Raw genomic sequence first — 26,735 nt, 5'->3', positions numbered from 1 at the left:
CTGCAACAAGTCCTCTGCTAGCAGGAGTTCATGGAATAGCGCTGCTGCATTTTCTCATTCCCTTCCTGGATCTTTGGATCCAAGTCCAAGTCTTTGATCTCATACTCAAGGCAGGATCCAATCTCCTATGAAGTTAGCATTCTGTCTGAAGGTCTTATTGGCCTTTAAGGGCTAAAATGAATAACAACCAATCAAGGCATCGGTGGGAGACACCATGTGCTGAATCTGATGAGTATGGAACTTCTGGCTGCTGTGGAATGTGGATGCTCACATCCATCCAGGTTTCTGTGACTCTTTCAGCCATGAAGATTACAGAGTGGTGTGGAGGGTAATGCATTTTGACAAGTGGAACAAATACATTTATCTAATCATGAGTTGTAAACTAGTTGATAATTTAATGAACTAAAATAACAGATAAATAAGTTATAGATGACCATTAAAAACAAGGTGAAGCATAGAGACCAACACTGTTATAACTGCATAAAAAATGTCAGAGCTGCCTATATGTCATAATCATGCTTCTAACAGCCAATCAAGGTGTGGGTTGCAGTTGCCTTCATTTTTTGGTTGGGAGGGAATATTTCATTGGCCCTCACTGTGAGGCACATGGGCACCATCATAATGTTACTACCAATGGCTTTGTCCTTGCTAACCAATCACGGAGCTCAGAAATGTTCTGCTATTTGCATACCTGGCAGTATATAAGCCAATAGGTTGGGCGGAGCCCCAGGCACTTACAGTAGAGGAGGCACCTAGAGTGGCAACAGATTGGAGTCATGCCTTCTGCATACAGAGGGAAGAAAAGAATTCCGCTTCCGAAAAGAAAGCAGCTCAAGGGTAGGAAGCCTCGGCCTGTAAAGAAGACGTGCCATTTCAGACGTGGAGCGCAAGCAAAGCCAAAGCCGGTCAAGAAGGTTGGAAAAAGGAAGCTGAACTCCCCCGCCCTGAATGATTCCAAGACCCTGCAACAACTTCGAAAGGACAACATGTACATGACCACCAAGGCCAAAGGGATAATGATTTCTTTTGTAAAGAACCTCTACAAATGGGTCTCCGTTGAAGCCGAGCGCCTGAGGAGGGAGAAGAATCGCCCCAGCATTGGCTTCATCGAAATGCGGACAGCCCTGAGGAGTGTTATGCCAGGGAAATGTAATAAATGCAGAGGAAGCACCCCAAAAGGTGGGGGCCCTCGCTTTCTGAAGGCCTCCTAAAGAAAAAGCCCTCCCCTTCACCCTGGGGTGAGGAAGAACTAATAAAAAGGGAGAAGGGAGAGGAATATATCAGAAGCACCCCAAACCCCCAAACCCCCATCTTATATTGCCAAGAAAATATAACCCTCATAATATGGCAGTTCTTCAACAATGGGATGGAGTTGGAAGGAGGAAAGTTGGATGAACCAGTGGAGCTCAGGTTAAATATAAAACTGTACCACTGCACTGCAGCAAACTTCACAAGCCCTTGCCAAACATTCCACCACCACCCTTTGGCCCAAGCAAGTGGGAGAACTTCCATAATGGGTAAAGACAGACAAGCATGTTATACGTAAGCGAGAGAGAGAGAGAGAGAGAGAGAGAGAGAATTGTCTATGAATCAAAGATCATAACATGCAGAACGGACAGGAGCTAATGCATTCTTTTGTATTAGAGATGTGAGAGATTTCCCATCCTTTAAAACTGAAGAATTGTATTGTGAGTTGTTATTCTGAGGGCATTATAATAAAAAGTGGATTTTTGAATATTTTGGGTCTTGTGTTTTTCCAGTATTTTTGAGATAAGGGGAGGTTAGTGTTTAATGAGGTAACATTGTTATTAGTAGGAAGAGTCTGAATCTGTAATTTTTGGGTGCCAATGGAACAGTCTGCTTTTGCAGGATATCTTGAGCTGCTCTATTGTGTAGTAATGTAATGCCTGTTGCTTTATGAATTGCTTATAGCATTTAGATCTAAAAAGAAAATGAAAAAAGCCTCTCCCCTGCATTTTGGACCTCCGTAAGTTAATCTTCTAATTGCTATGACCCTGTCAAGATGAGATCATCTGATTTCCTCAGTATGTTCAGGTAAGAATAATTCCACATTTCTGGTACCACTCTGTGCAATCCAGATCCATTAGACTTGCCATTGACTTTAACAAGATGTGGACTGCATGCAAAATGTGTCATCCAAAGCAACGGTGACAGTTGCAGTTTGAAATGTTTCAAGCTGCCCTTTAACTTTCATTTTGATAATTGGTTGACAATGCAATCCTATACATCTCTACTAAGAGGCACATTCCACTGAGTTCAATTAGACTTACTCGCAGCTAAGTGGGATGTGAAAAACAAAGTGTAGTTTCTCAGCTCACATATTTTGAATGTGAAACATCATTGATCTTGAAATTTAAATTGGCTTTCTCTGGGACATCAAATTTTAATAGGTTTTACAGCAACGGTACATATGTGAATAAAGTTTACTTGTGTTTCACCTTTTTCCACCCTCATTTAATACTGTTATTCTTTCATCTATATGATACCAAGGTGGGATAAAATGTTAAAATAATAATAATAATAATAATTAGTAGTAGTAGTAGTAGTAGTAGTAGTGTTTTAAAATTACACATACAGACTTCTCCAAAATAATGTGAAATGTCGCCTTTACCCATGTTGAGGGTATGAAGACATATGTGAACTTGCTGAAGCTAAGTAGATCTGGGTCAATGGGAGACCATATTGGAACCCTGTGTTGCTGCCTTAGGCTTCCTGGAGAAATGTTGGCTGCAGGGGTTGTGAGTTGTTTCCATGTTATAGCTGGGATCAAAGGATCAAAGGCATAGAATAGTTTATGTATTCCAAAGAACAAATGGAACTTGCAACGAATTGTTGCAGTAGTGGCTGGCAGTGTAGCATTGATAGGACTGTGTTGCTTTTTGGTTACGGAGACTGGGAGGGGAAGCTGGGTGTGGTGCAGGAGCAGCGTTAGGAAGCCAACTTGGCAATGTAGGCTGGCTGCTACAGGGAGCTTCTGTTCATGGCTTCAGCCAATCAGCCATTGACCATGCTCCCCTCTCCTACAAAACATTCCCCCTCACTTTTCCACCCCAACCCCCAATGGCCATGGCCACTGAATACACACAGTTTTCATTGCATTGTTTTTTGGGGTCCCTTGGGATTTGCTCTAAAGATTTTAGTACTTTGACAAACCTTGGGGTCTCTCAGCGTCTGCCGATTCCACCCTCTTCAGTAGGGGCAAAGCTGTTTTGGCTACATATGCGATGGCACTCACCCGCTGAACTTCAGAAATATAGAGAAAATTAAATTCTGCAAAGCAAATAGGAAAGCTTGTGACTTCTTAGCTACAAGACTCAGAAACCTTCCTTCCAGGAGGAGATAAAACTATTGGTCCATACAGCCACAAACAGCATTCTGACCTAACAATAGCAGCTGCCCTGTACTGTACGAAGGCAGGTGTCTGCCTTTCCTATATTCCCAGACTACACTAACCAGATCCTTTCCTGCACAATAAAAAAGAAGGGAGCAAAGGGGAGGGGAGAAGCATATTTTTTTTTTAAAAAAATGTCTGATTCCACAGTATTGCTTTGGCTCAAAGGGTATGAGACTTGACATTAGGGAGCAAAGGGGAGGGGGAGTTCCATTAGGCACCATGTACTTAATCCTAGAGTTTATAGAGTTCACCTAAAAATATCCAGGTTGTGAAACAAGATAGAGTATAACACATAAACACTGTGGTTCTATTGTACTTGGGGAAGGGGGGGTCTGAGGATAATAGAGATTCTTGGCCTAATCAGATAAGCAGTGGGAGGAAACCAGTGGGATGGAGGCTCTTTTGCGGCTTAGTGTAACAGGACGAGGCCCTTTGCTACATCTCCCTGGGGATTTAGGACAGATGAGACTAGCTCTTGCACCTCATAACTCTTATCCCTAGATCAGGATGCAAACCAAGGTTCCAAATGGTGCCAGAACACAAATCGCGACTGCCATCTGCGCTGGTTATGTGCAGTGCAGAGTGTTCTAGAAGCTGCTGACATCATGTGGCTAGTAAAAAAGGTGTAGCAGTGAAAAAGTGGGACTACCAAAGGCTGCTTTGTTTCTTGTGCTAAGAAACTTTGAATACACCTATTGTGTATTAATCTTACATGTTCCTCCAAGGAGGTTTAACTACAATACATGTATCCTATCTGGTGCTAACTGTACCTCAATCATTTAAGGTAGGTTATTCAAAGAGATAAGCCTTATTATGTTGTGAACTGCCCTGGGATCTACGGGTATAGGACAGTATACAAATTTAATAAATTCTAAATTTGTAATTTACTAATATTAATAATAATATTCATATTCATATATACCAATGAAGGGAGGAAAGTGGGCAAATCTACCATTTTTGGTTTCTCTCCATCTCTCATTTTACCACTCTTCAGTTCAGTTCCACACCTTTCTGCATCAATTTGCAATTAAAGTCCTCATGGAAATTCAACAGCATAGTGCAAATTTCTTCTAATAAACACATTTTAGTATTTGGTTTTGCCCTTAAATACATATTTTTGCAAATTGGTTTTGCCTAATATATTCATTTTTTTGTATATTTTCATCAATATATGCTTTTTTGTGACACGTTATTTGGCCAGAGAATAGCATTGCAAGGAGCCCAGGGCAGTAAACAAGTGATTAAAAAAATAAAATAATCTTTTAAAATCTTAAAAATAATTCCAATGCAGATGCAGACCGGGAAAGATCTCAACTTAAAAGGTTTTTTGAAAGGGGAAAGTTTCCTGTGGGCACCGAAAAGACAGCAGAGATGCTGCTTGTCTAATATTCAAGGGAAGACAATTTTAAAACACAATGCTAAAGGCCCAATTTCTATAATGTACAAAAGCAACCTTCTGATAAGATGTTATCTGCAGAGCACAGTGATCAATTTGGGTATATAAGTGGTGAGAAGATACTTCAGGAATCCTGGCACCAAACTGTATAAGGTTTTAAACACTCAAAGCAGCACAGCAAACTTAGCTTGGTAGGCTAATAATATCCTTTGCCAGGAAGCAGTTGAGCCGCCACATCTTGCGTGGACCAACATCATGGGAAGCCCCACACTGAGTGCATTGCAGTAACCCAGCCTGGAGGCCAGCAGCACATGGGTGACAGTTCCAGTCCACTCTGCTCACCACAGCACTTAGGATCTGAAAGGCTTTCAAGCTGACTTTGATACCATTTGAAGCTCAGACTGGGAGCTAGCATAACGCTGCATTGGCCTCAACCTGTAGTACTATGTGGTGCATAGGATTCTTTGCAGATGCTCATGTTGACTTAAATGTTCCAATAGTCTTCCAGCATTGGTCTGGTCTGGTTCACACATGCACATCAAGTGCAAATGAACACATCGTTGCAGGTGCAATGTTTTCCAGTGGGTCAGACATTCACCCGCCAGTCATTAAATGCATCCCAAACAAATGTACAGAAAATCAAGTGATGTTTGTTGATTGATGAACCAGCCCACCGGGAGTGCATTCCCATAAGTACATTCTCCCTATGTATTTGGTCTTGAAACTAGCTCACTCCCACGGTCATGTCATTTTTGAAACGAGGTGGTACCACAGGTAGCTGTTACATGCCATTACTGTTGACAGTGGGTTTTATCATTTTGATGTGAGAGAGATTAACTTACCAGCTTTTCCTCTTTACAAAAAATACTTTGGGCTGTGGAAAAACAAAGTGAAGGATGAGGCGGGTTTCCATAATCCAACAGGTAAATGCTGCACCCAGCATCTGTTTATAGATATGGACGCGATATAGCAGCATGAAACTGTCACAGTGATTTTCGGTTATGTTATGTGCGGTCTGGAACTTCACAAGGGAAGGAATCCATTCATCTTGGAATAAGAGGGAGGAAGGGGGTAGGGGTGGGGAGACGCCACAATCAGGCAAAAAGGACCAAAAGGCCAGATGAATCCTACTGCCACAAAATAGTTCAATAGTTTTTATTCTTTTGTATCAGACACAAAAGTACTGCCCTGAGTACTTGTCGTCATTAAAGATCTTTACAAAGGGAAGTCTATAATGTACTGAAGGTTTGGTGGGGGGCAGGAAACACGTTTCCTGCATTTGAGGTAGACTTTACCGTGGTAACATCTTTTGGTGAAAAGGGAAGGTTGTGTTAGTGAGGGGAGTGATGATCGCGTGTGCATCGCTATTATTTGGCAGAACTGGAAAATGATTGTTCGCTGCAAGGGTTGCAAGGAAGGGTCTATCTGCTGTGTGGCCGCTGCCAATGTACGTTTGCTCAACTTTGTGAGACAATTGCTAACGAGAGGTTGGGGGAGAAATTTGATCCAGTTTGCATTTAAAAGAGAACCTACCTAATTTGCACTATCCTAAATAATGTGTACTGCACTTTCTCTAAATTGTGCAGTGGAATCATTCAGCCAAATAATATGTACAAAAATATTTACACTCGGGTAAAGCGTGCTTTAAAAAGGAATGTGTTAATGAAAATAGCGCACAAAAATGCATTTTACCAAGGAAAATTGACTTACAAAAAAATGTGCATATTGGACAAATTTGGAAATAAAAATGTGTATATTAGGAGAAAATCATATTAAAAGGATGATGAATTTTCACGAGGGTTTTAAAAAATTAAGCTCATGTGGAAATGTGGAGATCTGAATTTAAGATTGGAAAAATGAGATGCAGAGAAACTAAAATTGACAGATTTCCCCATCCCTGTTGCTAACATAAAAAAGACTGCGACAATGGCGGAAAACCCCTTACTCCAAACACTTTGTATTTCAGCAAATGCTGTTTCACAGACAGACAGTGTCAGGTTGAGAATAGATCCATGCAGAATTCAGTCTGTGGCTCAGCATTTGTGCTAGTTTTAACCAGCACTAGAAAGAGAAGACTGTGGCCTGGATCAGATATCACTTTGAACCATGGTTAAGGTTAACTATGGTTTAAAGGTGAATGTGCAGCATGCCAATGTGAGGGGCAAAAATTGTGGATAGGTCACTTCTCCACTCCTTCTGTTGCTGCGCCACTTGGAGCTAAGCCATTGTTTGGTTTAGCATTACATCCAAGCCAGGGCTCATGGTTTACCTCTCTCCAAACAAGCTGTGAGCATGTTCTGGGCTTAATGCTCCTAGCTTGCTTTCTTCACCGGAGGTGAAGCAAAACTGCTGTGTGTACCTGTGCGCCACCACACTGCATGCTTGCCTTTCAACCATAGTTATGCTTAATGATTTGCAATCCTTGAACCTATCTATCTCAGTTGTGATCATAACAAAGGCAAACATGAAGACATTGGGCCAGCTTTTCTTAAGACTTCTGCTCGGTAGTCATAACTTTAATGTGTATATATATATATATATTTATTTATTTATTCCATGTGCCTAAAATACAATGACACACCTCCTTCTCCCTCCCTTCTTTATATATTTCCTCCCTTTTTCGTAAATGTTCTTTTACTGGTACTGGTTCTTTTGCTCATTCGTCCGTATTTGTGAGTTGCTAAAAATAAATAAATCACAATTTTAAAAAATGTGTTAGCATCACTCCACAGTTCACTACAGGCAAGCAACACAAGCCTGCATCTTTCCCTAAGACTGCTTTTTACCACGACTACATTCTGGAGAACTGGTCACCTTTTCAATTGACAACAAACTACTGCAGCTGGTAGAGAATTTGGATGAGGATAAAGGGGAAATTGGTTACATGAAAGAATAAGGGGGAGAAGAATCACTTGCAGGTAGTTTGGCTTGGATTGGGTGCACACAGATGTCTCCTGCTTTGCTACCATACAGATCTGTATAATTCCCATATTTCCTGAATAAGCATCCCATTACTCTTTAGGCAGCCAATGCTACAGGCAGCCAGTGTCTTAATTCAGTCATTCCTATATGACTGCTCTCTGTTATCCATTTGGTTTGCATTATGATTTTTTTCCTGGTTTACCATGACTGATATGCAGGGGGTATAAATTACTCTGCAGAATTTGTACCTTACCTAACTATAGGTATGATACACACACACAGGTGTGTGTACACACACCATACAAGAAATCAACTGGGTCTTAACCAAATCCTCAACTAAGTTTGGGTTTGACGTATTTGCACCTCATTTGTCTGTTAAATGCCCCGTGAGGAATTCTTTATATCCTATTTGGTTTGGTTTGATCTTTATAGGATTCACTATTACTGTGCATCATCATGTATGTATGAAAGTGTCAAGAGAGTATAGATTACAGTTCTTATTAAATTCACCTACAGGCACTAGTCTGGATTCTCCCGATTGCTCAAAACCCAATCTATTCAAGCAATATAAAATAAGACAGGCTGTGACAAATTTATAAGCTACTTGCCACTTCCTTATCCCAGTGCAACCACAAATTCAGGTCATTAGTGTATGCTGAACATGCTGAAAATATGTTGCTTCCCCTCCTATTCTCTTTGATCACTCTGGGGCAAGATCATGTATCTGTATGCAGTGCCAATGGACTACTTTCATTTTTATGTGCCGTTTTGAGGAGGCCAGTATTTTCCATGTACTCATAGCAGTTTTTAGCCAGGGGTGGGGAATGAGATAAACACACCCTCCAAGGAACAATGGTAATGAGATTATGAGAGGGGGGCAATAAGGTTGCCTGCACCAGGGTAAGCTGTGACAGGGGTTAGTGCATTTCCCCCCACATAATAACTGTGATATATTTAAAGTTATTAACAGGTAAAATTATGCAGTATTTTCTTTTCGTTTTGTAAAAATGGGACATGTTTTCTAGGTGGTGGGTGAAACAGAGCAATGACTATACTCAGTAGCTATACACATTCATAAATGAAGTGTCCTGATATTCATCAGTACAGGGTTAACTTTTGCTTTATATTACATAAAAAGGTAAAGGTAAAGGACTCCTGACAGTTATGTCCATTCGCAGACAACTCTGGGGTTGCGGTGCTCATCTCGCTTTACAGGCTGAGGGAGCCAACATTTGTCCACAGACAGTTTTTCTGGGTCATGTGACCAGCATGACTAAGCCACTTCTGGCGCAACAGAACACCAAAACCAGAGCAGCGCACAGAAACGCCATTTACCTTCCCACCAGAGTGGTACCTATTTATCTATTTGCACTGGTGTGCTTTCGAACTGCTAGGTTGGCAGGAACTGGGGCAGAGCAATGGGAACTCACCCCATCTCGGGGATTCAAACTGCCAACCTTCCAATCGGCAAGCCCAAGAGGCTCAGTGGTTTAGACCACAGCGCCACCCACGTCCTGTCTTATATTACGTATATTATTATTATTCATTTTATTTCTATACTGCTTTTACATTTTTAAGGAAAAATCTCAAAGTGGTCTACAACACATTAAAACATCAAATAAAACAAGCCAGAATAAAACATTGCTGGAGAAAGTCAAATACAAAGTATACATTCAAAGCAACATAATTAACAGGAAACTAAAATATTACCTTAAAGATTTTTAAATAAAACATTGCAAAGGAAGTCAACTACAAAATGTTCATTCAACACAAGAAATTATCTTAAACATTTCAAAAGAAAACATTACCAACGGAAGTCAAACATAAAGTGCACATTGAAAACAGCATATTCCCACAGAAAAGATGTTTCTTTGGAATTTTTGTGATGCTGAGGCCCAAGGGTGGAGAGTATGGCCTCAAACATGAAAAGACTGGTTACAGTACTGACTCAGATGTAGGGGTACTCAGGAAGCCAAAACTGGTCCAGGCAGGATGTGAGACATCAGAAAGGGGAAGTGTTCTATTTACACAAGACCCAATGACTGGTCAGCAGCATTGTCCAAGCCTATTGCAATCCTGATCCCCCTTACCAGGGAGTGCACTCTTTTCCAGCCCCCTTCTTTACACTCACCTAAGAATGGGGAAGAAATTCAATTCATTTTGCATTTAAAGACAAACCTGCTTACACTGCCGTTCCTGATACAATATGCAAACCAAAATATAGCCATATTTCCAAATTTGCACTTCTTTGAATTTTGCAGTGCTGTTGTTTAACAAGGGATGGAATGGTATGTCACTTTCCCTTTTTTGGGTTTCTCATTTTCCCAGCCTTAAATTCAGTGTCTTTTGCAAGATTCAAAACAGAAATGTTCATAGAAGCAATACAGTGTTAAAGTCAGATTAAAACATAAGGCAAGTGTGTCTGATGGCACTGGCACCATGAGAAGAAATTATTATGTTCCATGGAGTGTTTATTTGTTAAAGCAATTCCACGTTTGTTTGTTAGTTAGGCTGATGCCTTAATATTATGCATTAATGGACTCACTTTTTCAGCAGCTGATGATTGTGGTTCTAGAAAATTTATTGTTACTATAAAATGAGTCTCTCACTTTCCCTCTGCCTCTCTCTCCTGCTAATTGACAAAGAGGCCCAGTAATTAAAGTATAATAAAAGTTTTCCAGTAATTAGTTTCTGTTGTTTGGTTACAGGCTGTGAGGGTTTGATTAGCTGCTTGTGCGTGAAAACGTGCTCCCTCAGAGTTTGTGCGCCCCCACAAACCTCCGTGTGTGACGGAGCTCCTCAGACATGTCTGCTCTAGTCACTAGTAGAGTCCGACAGTGGCTGTCTGCGGAAGCGTTTCCAACAAAGAAGTTCCTTAACGGAAACGCGTCTCCTGGACTCACGGCGTGACAGTTTCCTGCGAGGTATGGGTCTCCCTATGGGAGACTCCGATACCTCCCCACTGTTTTCGCTGGAAGCCTCCCTGAGCCCTCCCTCCTGCTCGCATTCCCTCAGAGACCCACTCCTCCCCCTGCTGGTCCCTGCTTCAGCAGTTGAGTCTCTTTCATCCTGCCTGAGTCCCTCCACCACCTGATGCTCTGATGGCAGTTCCCTGACATCCACCTCCCCTCCAGGGCCCCCCTCACCCCCTCCCAATTCCTCCCCCCTGGGAGGTGAAGGGCTAAAACCCCGAAACGAATCTTCCTCATCTTCTGACGTCTCGAACAATTCTCTCCATCGATCGTCGTCCTGGCCAGCTGAATCCTCCTCCTCTTCAGAATCTGGGAACCCCTCCAACTCCTCTTCCTCGTCGGTGGTGGCAAAGTATTCCCTTCGGAACCTCGCTACAGGCTGAGGTTTACGTGGGAACCTCTGATGAAAAGTCTCTATTAAAACCTCGTCATTGACATCCTCTGCCCTAACCCAGGTGTTTTCCGACTCCGGTTCCCCTTCCCACATTACCAAATACTCTACTTGATCTCCCTTCCACCTGGAATCGAGGATCTCCGCTACATGGTAGCTGTGTTCCTTCTCCTCCATTGCTGGTCCCCTAGTGACCCTCCCCTCACTGTCTCCTCTATACGGTGACAGCAACGACCTGTGAAAAACTGGGTGCAGCTTCATGTGGTTCGGTAACCGGAGCCTGAAAGCCACTGGATTGACCTGCTGTATGACTTCAAACGGACCCAGCCTTTTGGGTCTTAATTTCTTACAACCTCCTTTGAATGGCAACCCTTGGGTTGACAGCCACACCTGGTCCCCCACCCTGATGCTTTCACCTTCCCTTCTGTTTTTGTCTGCTTGCCTCTTATATTCCTCCTTAGCCCTGTTTAAGTTGAGTTGGAGCTGGCGATGGATCGCTTCCATTTCTTCCACGAACTGTTCTGCAGCTGGAACGCTCCAGTTCTCCCCCTCCCCCCCTGGGAAGGCTCTGGGATGGCACCCGTGATTAGCCAAAAAGGGGCTCATCCCCGTGGACACGTTCTCTGCATTGTTGTAGGCAAATTCTGCCAACGCCAGCTTCTCCACCCAATCATTCTCTCTGTCATTAACATAACACCTCAAATATTGTTGGAGAACCCCATTTGCTCTTTCCGCCTGCCCGTTGGTTTCAGGATGACGGGCCGTCGAGAAATTAACCTCTACATGCAGTAAGCTCATGAGCTTCCTCCAGAACCTGGAAGTAAATTGTTTCCCTCGGTCTGAAACCACCCTCAAGGGGGCGCCATGCAACCTAAACACATTCTCTACAAACAATTTGGCGGTTTCTTCTGCTGTAACCGCATGTGAGCAGGCTATGAAGTGGGCCATTTTAGTTAACAGGTCTACTACAACCATGATGGCTGTTTTCCCTCTAGACCTTGGCAGATCAGTCATGAAATCTATTGCCACTGCTTCCCACGGTCTCTCAGGTGTGGGCAGTGGTTCTAATAAACCAGCCGGCGCCTGCCTCTCCCCCTTGGCTCTTTGGCATTGTTCACACCCTCTCACATACTCCCGCACATCTTCCCTGACCTTGGGCCACCAAAATTCCCTGGTAACCAGCCACATGGTTTTGTGTTGCCCAAAGTGCCCTGCTGTGGGGCTATCGTGCAGCTGCTTGAGTACTTTCTCCCTCAATTCCCCTTCAGGTATATATAACGCTCCCTTATAATACAATGCCCCATTTCTCTCCTCAAAACCACCGGGTTTGTCTTCCTCCCCTCTGAGATCCCTGAGTTTCCCCTGGGCGTATGCATCCTGCACCGTACCCTCTACCAATTCCCTTTGCCCCACCAAAGTCGCCCCACACACCCAGCGGTCCTCTGGAATGATATGGGTTTCTTCGGGTGCTCCCTCCCCCTCCAAATATTCAGGCTTGCGTGAGAGAGCGTCCGCCCTAACATTCTCTGGGCCTGGCACATAACAAATCTCAAAGTTAAATTTGGAGAACTCTTGGGCCCATCTCAACTGCCTTTGGTTGAGCACTCGCGCCGTTCTCCAGTACTCTAGATTTTTATGGTCCGTGCACACTTGCACTTTATGTTGTGCACCAACTAGCAGATGCCTCCATCTCCGGAACGCCTCATGAATAGCAAGCAGTTCTCGGTCGTACACCGTGTAGTTCCTCTCGGATTTGTTCAGCTTCCGCGAGAAGAAGGCACACGGACGCCACTCCGACTCCTCCTTCCCCGGCTGCAGAAGAAGCACCGCCCCTATGGCTCTGTCAGATGCGTCTGTTTCAACCCTTAGCTTCTTTCGTAAATCCACATGCAGAAGTTGTTCTTCAGAAGCGAAGGCCCTTTTCAGTTCCTCAAACGCTCGCCCCGCCTCCGCCGTCCATACAAACTTCTTCTTACTGCTGAGACAGTCAGTGATGGGCGCCGTCAGATGGGCGAAGTTGCGGATGAACTTACGATAAAAGTTTCCAAACCCTAGGAACCTCTGCACATCCTTCTTGGTTTTGGGTGTTTTCCATTCCAGCACTGCCTGTACCTTGCCGGGATCCATGGCCAATCCCTTGTCTGACAGGCGGTACCCCAGGAATTCCACCTCCTTGGTATGGAACCGACACTTCTCCAGTTTGACCCACAGCCTGTTGGCTTGCAGTCTGCTCAACACTTCTCTGACGTCTCTCACATGTTGCTCCTCATTCTCAGAATACACCAACACATCATCTAGAAAGGCAACGCAATTCTTGTAGAGCAAAGGGCCCAGCACGTGGTTCATAAAAGATTGAAAACACGCGGAGCCTGCTTGTAATCCAAATGGCATAACGAGGTATTCAAACGCCCCCAAAGGGGTAAACATGGTGGTTTTCCATTCATCCCCTTTCCTTATGCGTATCAGGTTGTACGCCCCCCTTAGATCCAGCTTTGTAAAAATCTTTCCCTTCCTCACCATGGTCAAAATATCATCAATTCTGGGCATAGGGAACGCCACCGGTTCAGTCACTGCATTCAGCCGCCTAAAATCACATACAAGTCTCGGCTTGTCCGCATTTTTTTTGTCCACAAAGAACACTGGGCTCCCCCCTGCTGCTTTGGACTCTCTGATGAAGCCTCTCTTCAGGTTCTTGTCAATGAACCCTCGCAACTCCTGCATTTCCCTGTCTGACATGGCATACAACTTGCCCACGGGAAGCTGTGCTCCAGGGAGTAAATTGATCTGACAATCAAAGGGTCTATGAGGTGGTAGTTGGTCAGCTTCCTTCTCGCTGAACACGTCGCTGAGATCTGCATACTGTGGTGGTACCTTCACCTTTCCCATTACTTCAGTCCCTGCTAGGGTGGCTTGGGCCCCTACTGAACCCTTCTCCCCTTTGCAGTGTTCTAGGCAATGTGCTGAACCAAAGGACACCACTCTTTGATGCCAGCCAACCAGCGGATCATGTAGAGCTAGCCAGCTCATTCCCAAAATAATGGGAGCGCCTCCCAGGGTGGCCACATTAAACGCTATCAGTTCTGTGTGCCTTGCCACCCTCATTATCATTGGGACAGTCTGCAAGCGGACTCCTCCTCCCAACAACTCCCTGCCATCAATCGTGGTCACCTGCAGGGGGTTGCTTAAAGGGATGGTCTGTATCTGGTGTTCAGCAACAAACTCCTTGCTCATAAAATTGCAGGAGCTGCCTGAGTCCAATAGCGCCTTTATTTTTAGGGGGTGCCCATTCTGCAGCTCTAGCGACACTTCAATCACTAGAGCAGGTCGAGGAGCTTCTGGCACGGGCACTTTCACTGCTCTTTGGCCTGGCTGCAGTGCCCCAATTGTGGCAACCAGGCGTTGGCTTTTACCTGCTCCGCTCCCCCTTCTTCTCCCCCCTCAACAGCTCCCACCATCCCTTGCCATTCCTTCCTCTGGGGGCAGACTCTGGCAAAGTGGCCTGGCTGTTGGCAGAGATAGCATTTCCGGGGGCCCTTTCCCTCCTTCTTAGCTCCCTCGCTGGTTTTTGAAAATGCGCGCGCGCGCGCTGTTCCGATTTCCATCGGCTCTGCCGGCGGGAAAGCTGGCTCAGGAATGTCTGGAATGCGGAACTCCTTCCAACGTTCCCCTCTCCCTTCCCGCCTCTCCAAGGCTCTTGCCTCCTGCCGCGCTCCTATGGTCAGCGCAGATTTGGTCAGCTGATCCATAGACTCCGCCCTGGGGCTCCGTGCCAGCTCGTCTTTCACCCCCGAAGAAAGACCTTCTTCAAATAGCATTTGAACGGGTGCCGCCGATAAATCCCAACTCAGTCTGTGAATCAGCATGGTAAACTCAGTCCAATATTCACGGACAGATCGACTCCCCTGCTTACAAGCCATTAGCTGTCTGCGCACCACCCCTTCCTCAATATCGCTGGAAAACATGATATCCATTGCACGAAAGAACTTCATTGTGTCCTTTAGTATGTCATTGTGCGTTGCCATTAGGGGTCGCACCCAGTCTCTAGCCCCTTTCTCAAGATGCCCAATTACAAAAGCAACTCGCGATTCCTCATCAGGGAACTCATCGAACTGCACATTAAGGGCATATTGCATCTCTGTCCTAAAAGCATGGTAGTCCTTGGGGTCCCCCCCAAATTTCTGCACCAATCCTGGTACCTTTCTGTGGAATTGAGTGGCTCTCCCCTTCTTGTCTGCATCCTGAGCCCTTCTCTCCTCCAGCCTCGCCGTCTGCAGGGCCAGTTGAACCTCCAACGCTCGGTATCTATCTTCCAAGCTTGGACCAGCTCCAGCCCCTGCTCCTCCGGTTCCGGTTGGTTCGCTCATGATGCCTTCTCTTGCACAGGCAGCGTACAAAGACTGTCGGACTGCTGTGAGGGTTTGATTAGCTGCTTGTGCGTGAAAACGTGCTCCCTCAGAGTTTGTGCGCCCCCACAAACCTCCGTGTGTGACGGAGCTCCTCAGACATGTCTGCTCTAGTCACTAGTAGAGTCCGACAGTGGCTGTCTGCGGAAGCGTTTCCAACAAAGAAGTTCCTTAACGGAAACGCGTCTCCTGGACTCACGGCGTGACAGTTTCCTGCGAGGTATGGGTCTCCCTATGGGAGACTCCGATACCTCCCCACTGTTTTCGCTGGAAGCCTCCCTGAGCCCTCCCTCCTGCTCGCATTCCCTCAGAGACCCACTCCTCCCCCTGCTGGTCCCTGCTTCAGCAGTTGAGTCTCTTTCATCCTGCCTGAGTCCCTCCACCACCTGATGCTCTGATGGCAGTTCCCTGACACAGGCCATCAATTGTTCTTTAATAATACTGATTGTTAACATTCGGTAGTCAGAAGTCTCTCAAAGGATTCTGGGGCACAGCCACTTACAAACACTACACATTCCATTCCCATGAGGGCATTTTGCATTCAGAAGGAAGTTAACCCTCTCCTAGTGTACAATGCTGGTATGATAGCTTTCTGTTTCTGGATAAAACAGCTGAACTAATGACTGCAGGCATGTAGCTATGGCAATTTGGACTGCATTTGCAGGATGCGATACTCAGCTTTTACTCCAGTTCTTTGGTGCTAGGCTGGAAGTATGGAAAGTTTTGATACTTGGATTACTTTGTCCCTGCAAATGTCGATAAGAATAACAATAATTCTATAATTATCATTATGATTAAAGAAGCACGTGAAACAAACTAGACAATGAGGTAGACTTTTCATCATATAATGTATCCTTCAAATCCCTTTTCAGTTCCTTCTTTCAAGCTACAGTAGTTGGAAAATCTCTATCTTAAAACAAACAAACAAATAAGCAAACTTATGCCTCCTTTGCTGGCTACACTTCAGCTTCACATTTCAAACTATTTTTCCACTGCCCAAGCAAGCAGGTGATGTGTGCAGCTCGAGATTAGCTAGTAGCCACCAGCCCTAAGAGGCTCTCAATGTTAATTGAAGCAAGCATTTTTCTAACCATCAACGCATATTGGCTTAGAAATTGTATTTCTGTGTGTTATATGGTTAGAATGGGGATGTTTACTGGAAAGTGATTAATAAATGAAGTAAATAAATATTATAGATGCATCTTTAGCTATTAAGCTAAACAAGAGTCTAGAGGAAATATAAAAAAGATACCACAATGTTATGTTTAAAATTAAACATTGGTGGTATTTCCAGGGAAGCGCATCATTGTTATGAAATAAATAAATCTGATCCTTACCCAATCCAGTCACTTATAGTACAAAGGCTGCCTTGCAGTTCACCTCGAGTTGAGAGAAATAATTTTCTGCTTAATTTTCAGTAAGGCTTGCTATTTTCAATCCAACACTATGGATATGTGATTTCTGTTCAGCTGAGCCCTACAGAGCTGTGATGTTTGTGGATGAAGTGGACTCCCTCTGTGTAACTCTTGTGATATAGCAGTATCTAAGCATTGTGGCTCAGTTACAATTTGCAATAACTGAGCCTCAAATCAGCTGGCTTAGCAATTCACCTGTTTCATGAGAAATCCTGACTGGTATAAGTATGACCTCTGGTCTGATTTATTTAAAGCTCTTTCTGTGCAGTGCTGCTCCCTGAGTTGTTTTGAAGGACCTGGTCTTGTTGCCTCAACCCAAATCCTGTATTTGCTTCATTTCTGACACGTGATCTTCCTTTCCTTCCTGTTCCTTTGTGCTTAAAGATGACATCAGGGTAAAATACCCGAAAGCTCTACTTCAGGGAGTAGATAGGGATACAACAAGGGAGGGTGGTCTTGGTCAGCCTTGAAGTCTGTTCTGAGTGTTTTGAGTTCTGTGGTAGGGCAGATTTTTATGAACACTGCCTTATAGAGCCAGTGTGGTGTAGTGGTTAAGAGCGGTGGACTTGTAATCTGGTGAACCGGGTTCGCTTCCCCGCTCCTCCACATGCAGCTGCTGGGTGACCTTGGGCTAGTCACACTTCTCTGAAGTCTCTCAGCCCCACTCACCTCACAGAGTGTTTGTTGTGGGGGAGGAAGGGAAAGGAGAATGTTGGCCACTTTGAGACTCCTTCGGGTAGTGATAAAGCGGGATATCAAATCCAAATTCCGCCTCTTCTTCTTCTTCTTCTGAATCAGATCATTGGTCCATGTAGTTCAGTGTTATCTATCCAGTCTTGCAGTGGACATTCCCAGCCCAACCTGATGATGTCAGGGATTGAACCTGGATGTTCTGCATGCAGGTTACACTCTGCATCTAAACTATGGCCTTAAATGGCCATTTAACATAGCACTACTGTGAAGGCACTACAATGGACTTTTAGAACTAACATATGCAACTAACATAGCACTACAGCTTTTCTCTTTACTGTGGTTCTGGTAGTAGTAGCTGGCTTTGATGAAGGAGAGTTTTGGCCCAGTTACCACTTGCTCACGAAAAGGGCAGATGTAGTTCAGGTTGCACAGGTGAGATCTGTGGTGGCCGGATGAATAGTTGAGGGTAGGTTCTGCTGCAAACCGGAAAAGCCATTCCTAAGGAATTAGTTTTAGGGAAAGTAAGTGTTATTTCAGTTTAGAAGAGTTGCCTAATGCTTTTTTCTCACATCATATCTAAAACATAGATTGGCCTAGAAACTTCAGATTTGTTTAATGCAAGAGGCCGTGAAGTAATCTAAGGAAGAGGGTGATGTGCAGCTTAGGAATTATTCACGTCTGAGTTAGAAATACATGAGCGCGCCAGCAAAAAAAATACCACTTCCGTGCAAGTACATAGAAAATTCTGCTCCAATATGTTGTGGAACACGTCTAATTCAACACAGAGTCATTTCCAACAATGCTAAAATTACAGAGTAACTAAAGCGTACTCATAGAATCATATAATTGTAGAGTTGGATGGGATCCCAAGTGTCATCTAGTCCAACCCCCTGCAACGCAGGAATCTCAGCTAAAGCAGCCATGACAAATGGCCACATATGGGACTATTTTTGAGGGTTCCCTTCCATCCCAAAGTGGTTTGCCTGGTGGGGTGGAACCACCCTCCTAACTTCCCAGCAAAGGGAGGGTGCTGCTGCTGCCTGTCAAAAAGGAGAGGGTGAGGGGCATGGTGGGGAGGCTGTGGCAGTGTGGACACAGTGGCAGGAGTGCTAGACTGGTTCCACTAGAATGACTGCACTGCACTGACCTTCCTAGCACAATAGTAAAGCGCATGGTCCCTGATTTGACACCTGGCATCTTCAGTAAAAATAATCTCAGGTAGTATGGCTGCAACAAACCCGTAACTGAAACTCCAGAGACCTACAGGCAGTCACAGAAGGCTGCATGGGCAAATGGTCTGACTAACCGTGCAAAGGTCAGCGGTAGAGTGGCACACCGAGTACAGAGAGGATGTTGTGTGCAGAGTCAGCGTGCATGGTCACATCTCCCTATGCTGCTGGGGATATGTGTTTGAAGAGAAGACTTGTAGGGCCAGCCCTACCATTTGGCAGAGTTCTGTGGCCACCTCAGGCAACAGATGCTGGGAGTCAGGATGTTGGAGGACAAAACTGTGTGTTTTGTGGCCTGTCCTGTGCCCACTGTGCTAGCCTGTGAAAAATGGTACTGCCAGTACTGAAGTAAGATTCAACTCAATTGACTGTAAGTGGAATGGGAGTGCATGGGATGCCATTTTGCCCTTTGCCTCAGGCAGCAAAATGTTTTAGCCATAGAGAGGCGGCTGACAGTAGTGGAACACTTAACTCTTCCCATTCTGTTTAGGTAAGCTTTTTTATGATAACGTCCTTTGAATTTGATCTATTTGTTTTGAGCTTTGGTTAACTTTTGCTGCTCTTTATTATTCTGCTGATTGTTTTATGGTTTTATTCTCTTGTTTTTGTTTTTGTGACACCTGAGGGTGTCGTATAGGATGGAAAATGTGAGATATAGATTTTACTGTAAAATTCTAGCAAACCTAAAATGTTACCACAGCAGTTTTTAATATGACTGACAACATCTCAAAATCCAAGAAAGGTTGTTTGTGGGTTAATACTGGGCCTAGGAAGCGAAAATAGCCTTTCATAAATGATGAATGCCAAGTATCAAGGCTAGCAGTAGCTGGCCAATACTTGAAGGTAATCTTTAAATCCTCGACATCAAGTACATTCAAATAAGAGAAATCACTCCTGCCAGATTTATGTGAGCTATGAGCAAATGCCAGACAACCTCTCAAACCAGAGGAAATAATGTGGCCCAGTGTCTTTTATCCTGTCAAGAAAGGACAAGTGAAATGTCTGATAGAGCTCTGTGGACTTTTCAGAAGGAAAATTATGCTAGCCTGTCACAACTATAAAGGTAGCCTGTTTTAAGGCCTTGATCCAATTTTGCCCCTAATGTTCACACATCCTGTGGGTTTATCTTGAGCACCTTCTCCTTGCTGCTCATTATTATTATTATTATTATTATTATTATTAATTAATACCCCGCCCATGTGACTGGGTTCCACTCTGGGGAAACAATTGGGTTCCACTCTGGGGAAACAACTTTGCAAGCACAGGACAATTTGCAGTCATGGTAGATCAGTGCTATGAGAAAGAAAACCAATCACAGAGCTGGAAAGACCTCAAACGTCATTAAGGAGCACATGAAGTTGCCATATGTTGAGTCAGACAATTGCTCAATCCAACTCAGTATACGCAGTGGTGGCAGGTGCCCTTTGGGACTGGCAGGGCAGAAGGTTGTACTACTGATCCCATGATCTTGGAATCATTGATTTTATTCTGGGGCAGTTTGTCTTTTTTCAGTGCTACACTACAAGTAAGATGCAGTGACTTCTATTGTTGGTCTTCAACTGATGGATTGCAACTTTAGCATACAGCTGGTTGCACTTGAGATCTGTGATGGCTATCTTTTAAGAGAGGGAAAGCACCATAGCTCAGTAACAGAGCTTCTACTCTGAATGGAGGAGGTCCCAGATTCAGTCCCCAGCATCCCCGAGTTGGACTGGGAGAAAACCCTATCAAAAATCCTGAAGAGCAGCTGCCAATCAGGGTAGACATTCATCTGCATTGTTCCTATGATCTGTGCTCAGCAAAAGAAACAAAAGGGAATAATTCTGTAGTATACATGGATGCATTGATACAAACCTAACGCAGGGATGAGAAACCTATTACCTCCTAGATCATGGGTGGGCAAACAATGGCCTGGGGGCCGGATCCGGCCCAATCGCCTTCTCTTTTTTTTTATATAAATATTTTATTAAGTTTTCACAATAAAAGACAAAGAAAATACAAAATCACAAAAGAACAATACAATACAAAAATACAAACATTAAACACATCAAAAGAAAAAAAAGAGATAAAAACACATATAATAACAAAAAAACAAAAATTCCCTCTTTCTTAATTTCTCATCTTCAATTAGCTTATTTTCCTGACTTCCTCACATCTCCCGTTCTTGTATCCCTTTTTAGAAATTAATTCAGCAAGTTCATATCCTTTTAATTTATCTGTTGTTAATCCAATCTTACATTTTACTTTGTTGCTAAAGCCCCTGCGGTTCACTTCAATGTCTTTAACATTCATAAATTTTACAATATTTCTGCAAATAAATTTTAAATTTCTTCCAATCTTCCTCCACCGTCTCCTCTCCCTGGTCTCGGATTCTGCCAGTCATTTCCGCCATCTCCATATAGTCCATTAGTTGCATCTGCCAATCTTCCAAGGTGGGTAGATCTTGTGTCTTCCAATGCTTTGCGATGAGAATTCTTGCTGCTGCTGTAGCATACATAAAAAGTTCTATCCTTCTTTAACACCGATTGGTCCACTATGCCCAGGAGGAAGGCCTCTGGTTTCTTCAGGAAAGTATATTTAAATACCTTTTTCAGTTCATTATATATCATTTCCCAGAAGGCCTTGATCCTTGGGCACGTCCACCAAAGGTGAAAGAATGTACCTTCAATCTCTTTGCATTTCCAACATTTGTTATCGGGCAAATGATATATTTTTGCAAGCTTGACTGGGCCCAATCGCCTTCTCAATCCTTCCGATGGACGTTCCAGCAATCAGCGTGTTTTTACATGAGTAGAATGTCTCCTTTTATTTAAAATGCATCTCTGGGTTATTTGTGGGGCATAGGAATTCATTCATTCCCCCCCTCCCAAAAAATGGTCCGGCCCCCCACAAGGTCTGAGGGACAGTGGACCGGCCCCCTGCTGAAAAAGTTTGCTGACCCCTGGCCTAGATGTTGCTGGGCTGCAGTCCCCACCATGCTTACCATTGTCTTTGCTGGTTGGGGCTGAGAGGGGTTAGAGCGCAGTAAAATCTGGAGGACCACATGTTCCTGATCTCTGGCCTAAGGCTTTGGAATCTAACCCAAGGACTCACAGGGAAGTAAACTGTTTGGTGTCATGACTGTGAATGTATCTGTGTGCAAAAGGGAGACATCATCATCTGAAATATTTAAATTTAGAGTTATGCCATTTGCTTTAATGAACTGTATCTATCTAATTTGCACATGACAAGATTACATTCTTGCCGATTACCTTTTCATGTGTCTGGAAAATTTAGTCAGGTCTGTCTATCACCCCTGACTTAAGCAGCGAGAAGCTGTATCAACTGCACCCTCATTTTTCACACTCCTTCTTTATTGACTGTTAGTTGCCTGGCCAAGGCAACCATTTTGGGGCCTGTGGGGAGACTTTTGGCTTGCCCTGATGACTGTTTTCTTGCTTCTCAGACCCATGTTGCTGCCTTACTGGCTGAACGGTCATGGCTCACAGTGGGCATGTTCACGATTCTCCCCCTGGCCCCCACATTCACTGAATATTTGAAAAGGTTTATAGTAAATACCAGATTATGTATCATGTGTATTGGGGGGGGGGAGAAATAGAATTGAGATTGCTTAGTGAGTGTTCATACGTATTAAAAACACTATGCATTGTTTCAGACAACCTTTAGTTGCCTCCGAATGGGTGGAGGAGGGCATGCTTAATGATCTGCATTGTGTTTCTGTGTTTTCCCATGGTATAAAAACACACCATGTTTATTTTAAATGCCTTTATTACTGTGCTGTTACTCAAAATGCCGTTCCAACATTTCCTTAGTTTTTCAGGTCAGAGTTAATTTTTTTAAGAACTCTGTCTCACCCTTGAGAATCTGTTATCTTCCTAGATCTCCTTATATCCCAGGGAATTTATCCTTTTATCCTTTCAGAAAGAATGGGATTGATAACATGTTCCCCCCTCAAATGCAGAGCTTGAAACCAGATAAGATTTTTTAAACAACATGGCAAATGACAAGAGGTGTTACCAAAATGTTTTGTATAAGTGGTGGGATTGTTTTATTTTTGTATAATAAATTAATCTTGCACAATCCATCTGCCAAGTGGCTACAAAAAGAAAGCCTTGATGAGTAGCCCCGATTCAGAAAGTGTAACATTATTCCATTGCATTAAAATGTTTTAAAGGCCACATTTATGTTTGCATTCTTCTAATGCCTTTCTTCTAGAGCTGTGATCTTTTAAACATGATTACTTGCTTCACATATTATTTTCTCCCCTGATAACATGAAGAGTAATGGCTGTACAATTCTCCCCCTTCCCCCCTTTTTGGTTTAGTTACAGGCACCCAAAAGCTAGTGCTTTCTAACATGAGTCCCAATTTTTTTTTAAAAAAACAAAATACCCATGTCACCGTATATATGCAACACGGTAGATTTTCTTTCTGACGCCCAGATTATTCAAATATAAGGAATATTAAAATAATAATAATAATAATAATAATAATAATTTTTTATTTATACCCCGCCCTCCCCAGCCAAGGCCGGGCTCAGAGCGGCTTACAAGCAATAATAAAAACAAGATGAGTGATTACAACTTAAAAACAAAAATAAAATACAACATTAAAATAATGGAACATTAAAATATTAAAATGGAGCCTCATTGCAGGAGAAGGAAAAGAAAAAAGAAAAAGGGGGCGGAGGGAATCAAATTGGCTCCAATCCAAAGGCCAGGCGGAACAACTCTGTCTTACAGGCCCTGCGGAAAGAGATCAGATCCTGCAGGGCCCTGGTCTCATGAGACAGAGCGTTCCACCAAGTTGGGGCCAGTGCTGAAAAGGCCCTGGCTCTGGTTGAAGCCAATCTAACTTCCTTAGGGCCCAGGACCACTAGGGTGTTGTTATTTATGGACCTTGAGGCTCTCCGTGGGGCATACCAGGCGAGGCGGTCCCGTAGGTACGAGGGTCCTAGGCCGTGAAGGGCTTTAAAGGTCAAAAGCAGCACCTTAAATCTGACCCTGTACTCCACCGGGAGCCAGTGCAGCTTGAAAAGCACTGGATGAATATGCTCCCATGGCAGAGACACTGTGAGGAGCCTCGCTGCAGCATTCTGTACCCGCTGGAGTTTCTGGGACAGCTTCAAGGGCAGCCCCGCGTAGAGCGAGTTACAGTAGTCAAGCCTGGAGATGACTGTCGCATGGATCACTGTGGCCAGGTCGGGGCGGGAAAGGTAAGGGACCAACTGCTTGATGCGGCGAAGGTGGAAAAATGTCGCCTTGGCTGTTGCTGTGACTTGCGCCTCCATGGAAAGGGAGGCGTCAAGGATTACACCCAAACTCTTAACGGAAGGCAATGGCACTAATTGGGCCCCCGCAAGAGAAGGGAGTTGGTCCCTCATCCCCATGCTATCCCGACCTAGCCATAGGACCTCTGTCTTCGAAGGATTTAGTTTCAATCGGCTCCCACGAAACCATCCAGCCACAGCTTCCAAGCATCTGGTCAGTGTGTAAGGGGCCGAGTTGGTGTGGCCATCCATCAGTAGATAGAGCTGAGTGTCATCAGCATATTGATGACAGCCCAGCCCAAAGCTCCGGATAATCTGGGCAAGGGGGCGCATAAAGATGTTAAAAAGCATTGGGGAGAGAATTGCGCCCTGCGGCACTCCACACACCAAGGAGTGGCGTGACGACATTTCCCTCCCTAGTGCCACCCTCTGTCCCCGACCAGAGATAAAAGAGCACAACCAGTTACGGGCTATGCCCTGTATCCCCACGTCTGCAAGGCGATGGTCCAGAAGATCATGATCGACCATGTCAAAGGCTGCTGACAAATCTAAAAGGATCAGCAGTCCTGACCCGCCTCGATCCAGTTGTCTACGGATATCATCTGTTAGGGCAACCAGAGCCGTCTCCGTCCCAAAACCAGGACGGAAACCGGACTGAAATGGATCTAATGCCGATGTTTCCTCCAGAAACCTACCAAGCTGTTCAGCAACCGCTCTCTCAATTACCTTACCCAGGTATGGAAGATTTGAAACTGGGCGGTAATTGGATAGGTCTAAGGGATCTAATGAAGCTTTCTTTAAGATTGGACGCACCACTGCTTCCTTCAGTTCCCCTGGGAATGTCCCCGTGTCAAGGGACAAATTGATAATTTCAACCAGGGGGGTCCGCGCAACATCTGGACACTCCCTAATCAGCCAAGACGGGCACGGATCAAGGAGGCAGGTGGTGGGCCTACCAACTTGGAGGAATCTATCCACATCAGTAGGGAGTATCCGATCGAAATGGTCCAACACTGGACCTGAAGTCAGTCGAGGGGCCTCCAGTTCAGTCACTGTATCTAAATTGGCAGGGAGGTCACGGCGGAGCAACAGGACTTTCTCCGCAAAAAAGCTCGCGAATGCCTCACAGCTGTGGGTCGAATTTGTGCTTAAATTTGGTTGTCCTCCTAAGGACGTTATTGACCTAATTATTCTAAAAAGTTGTGCCGGGCGAGAGCTAGCGGATGCAATAGAAGCTGCAAAGTAAGATTTCTTAGCAGCTTTCATAGCCATCTCATAGGCTTTCATAAGCGTCCTATGAGATGTTCTTGAGGCTCCGTCACGAGTCCGTCGCCATACTCGCTCTAGCCGTCTGAGATCCCGCTTCATTTTCAAAATGTAAGGCTTTGTTGAACTTTTTAACTTATCAGATCTCTAGCCTGTTTAGGGAAGTGAAGTTTTTAATGTTTTATGTTTTGTTGTATTTTTAATATTTTGTTGGAAGCCATCCAGAGATGCTGGGCAAACCCAGCCAAATGGGCAGGGTATTAATAATAATAATAATAATAATAATAATAATAATAATAATAATAATAATAATAATAATAATAATAATATTACAGTGGTACCTCGAGTTACAAACACTTTGGGTTACAGACCCCACTAACCCGGAAGTAATACCTTGGGTTAATATGAGAAGTAATACCTCAGGATGAGTACAGAAATCACACGGTGGGGGCAGAGAGGCAGCAGGAGGCCCCATTAGCTAAAGTGGTACCTCAGGTTAAGAACGGTTTCAGGTTAAGAACAGACCTCCAGAATGAATTAAGTTCGTAACCAGTGGTACCACTGTATTATCCCAAACTCTGAAGGCTGGAATGCTACTCCAAGTTTACCATGGAATAAATTCAACCCAGTAGGGTGAGAGTTTGGATCGTGCCCTTACAATTTTATCCCACACTGTTTCAGCACAGCATACAGTGTTGTTCTCTCTATTCTTTTAATCTGCACAACAACCCTGTGAAGTAGATTAAACAGAGTGGTGTCAACTGACAAAAGGACACCTTATGAGCTTCGTGACTGAGTGGAGATTTGGACTCTGATCTCCCTGTGCCTAAATTGGGAAGCCTTACCCAACACTCCATCCATTACATCACACTGACTGTAAATAAATAATTATAGTATTAGAGCTGATCTAAAATTGTTCAAAAGGCATTTTGCTGAGAAAATTTCAGACCTTTCCCCTTTCCCACTCCCTGCTCTAGAATAAAAGCCCACTTTTATTCAGAATTTCCCACCAGTTTTCCCCACCATTGCTTTGATAATAGCTTTGAAAATAATATATTTCCTTGTCCCCACCACCAGCATCTAAGAACAATGCTAGATATACAATTGTCAGGTGCCTCTGATATGAGCCATTGTGAAGACTGCAAAATGGCGGCCGGGGTGGGAAGAATAATTGCTGTGGTAGGGGAAGGATTCTTACAGGAGGAGGAAGAAAGAAGCTGTGTTACTGCTACTGCTAATGGTAATCTCCAATAAACTTTTGGGAAACGTCTCCTCCCACTGGAGAAATTGGGTGAAATTGTCCCCCCAATTTCTCTGGGTGGAATTCAGTGAAGCTCTAGGTCAAATGTGTAATCACTGCAAGAA

The 26,735-nt window shown here is 44.1% G+C and overlaps 1 protein-coding gene across 1 annotated transcript in view; it reads left to right on the top strand.

The window, feature by feature from the left end:
• Positions 1–2,033: 2,033 nt before the first annotated feature.
• TOX2 (TOX high mobility group box family member 2) overlaps positions 2,034–26,735 on the top strand; it is a 265,849-nt gene continuing 241,147 nt past the window's right edge. The window contains exon 1 of the mRNA XM_081196327.1: positions 2,034–2,055. The gene's annotated coding sequence lies outside the window, so the exon portion shown is untranslated. The remainder of the gene's footprint in view (positions 2,056–26,735) is intronic.

Source organism: Podarcis bocagei (genome assembly GCF_964188305.1).
Source record: "Podarcis bocagei genome assembly, chromosome: 5".
Classification (NCBI taxonomy): Eukaryota; Metazoa; Chordata; class Lepidosauria; order Squamata; family Lacertidae; genus Podarcis; species Podarcis bocagei.
This window is presented reverse-complemented; position numbering and strand designations above follow the sequence as displayed.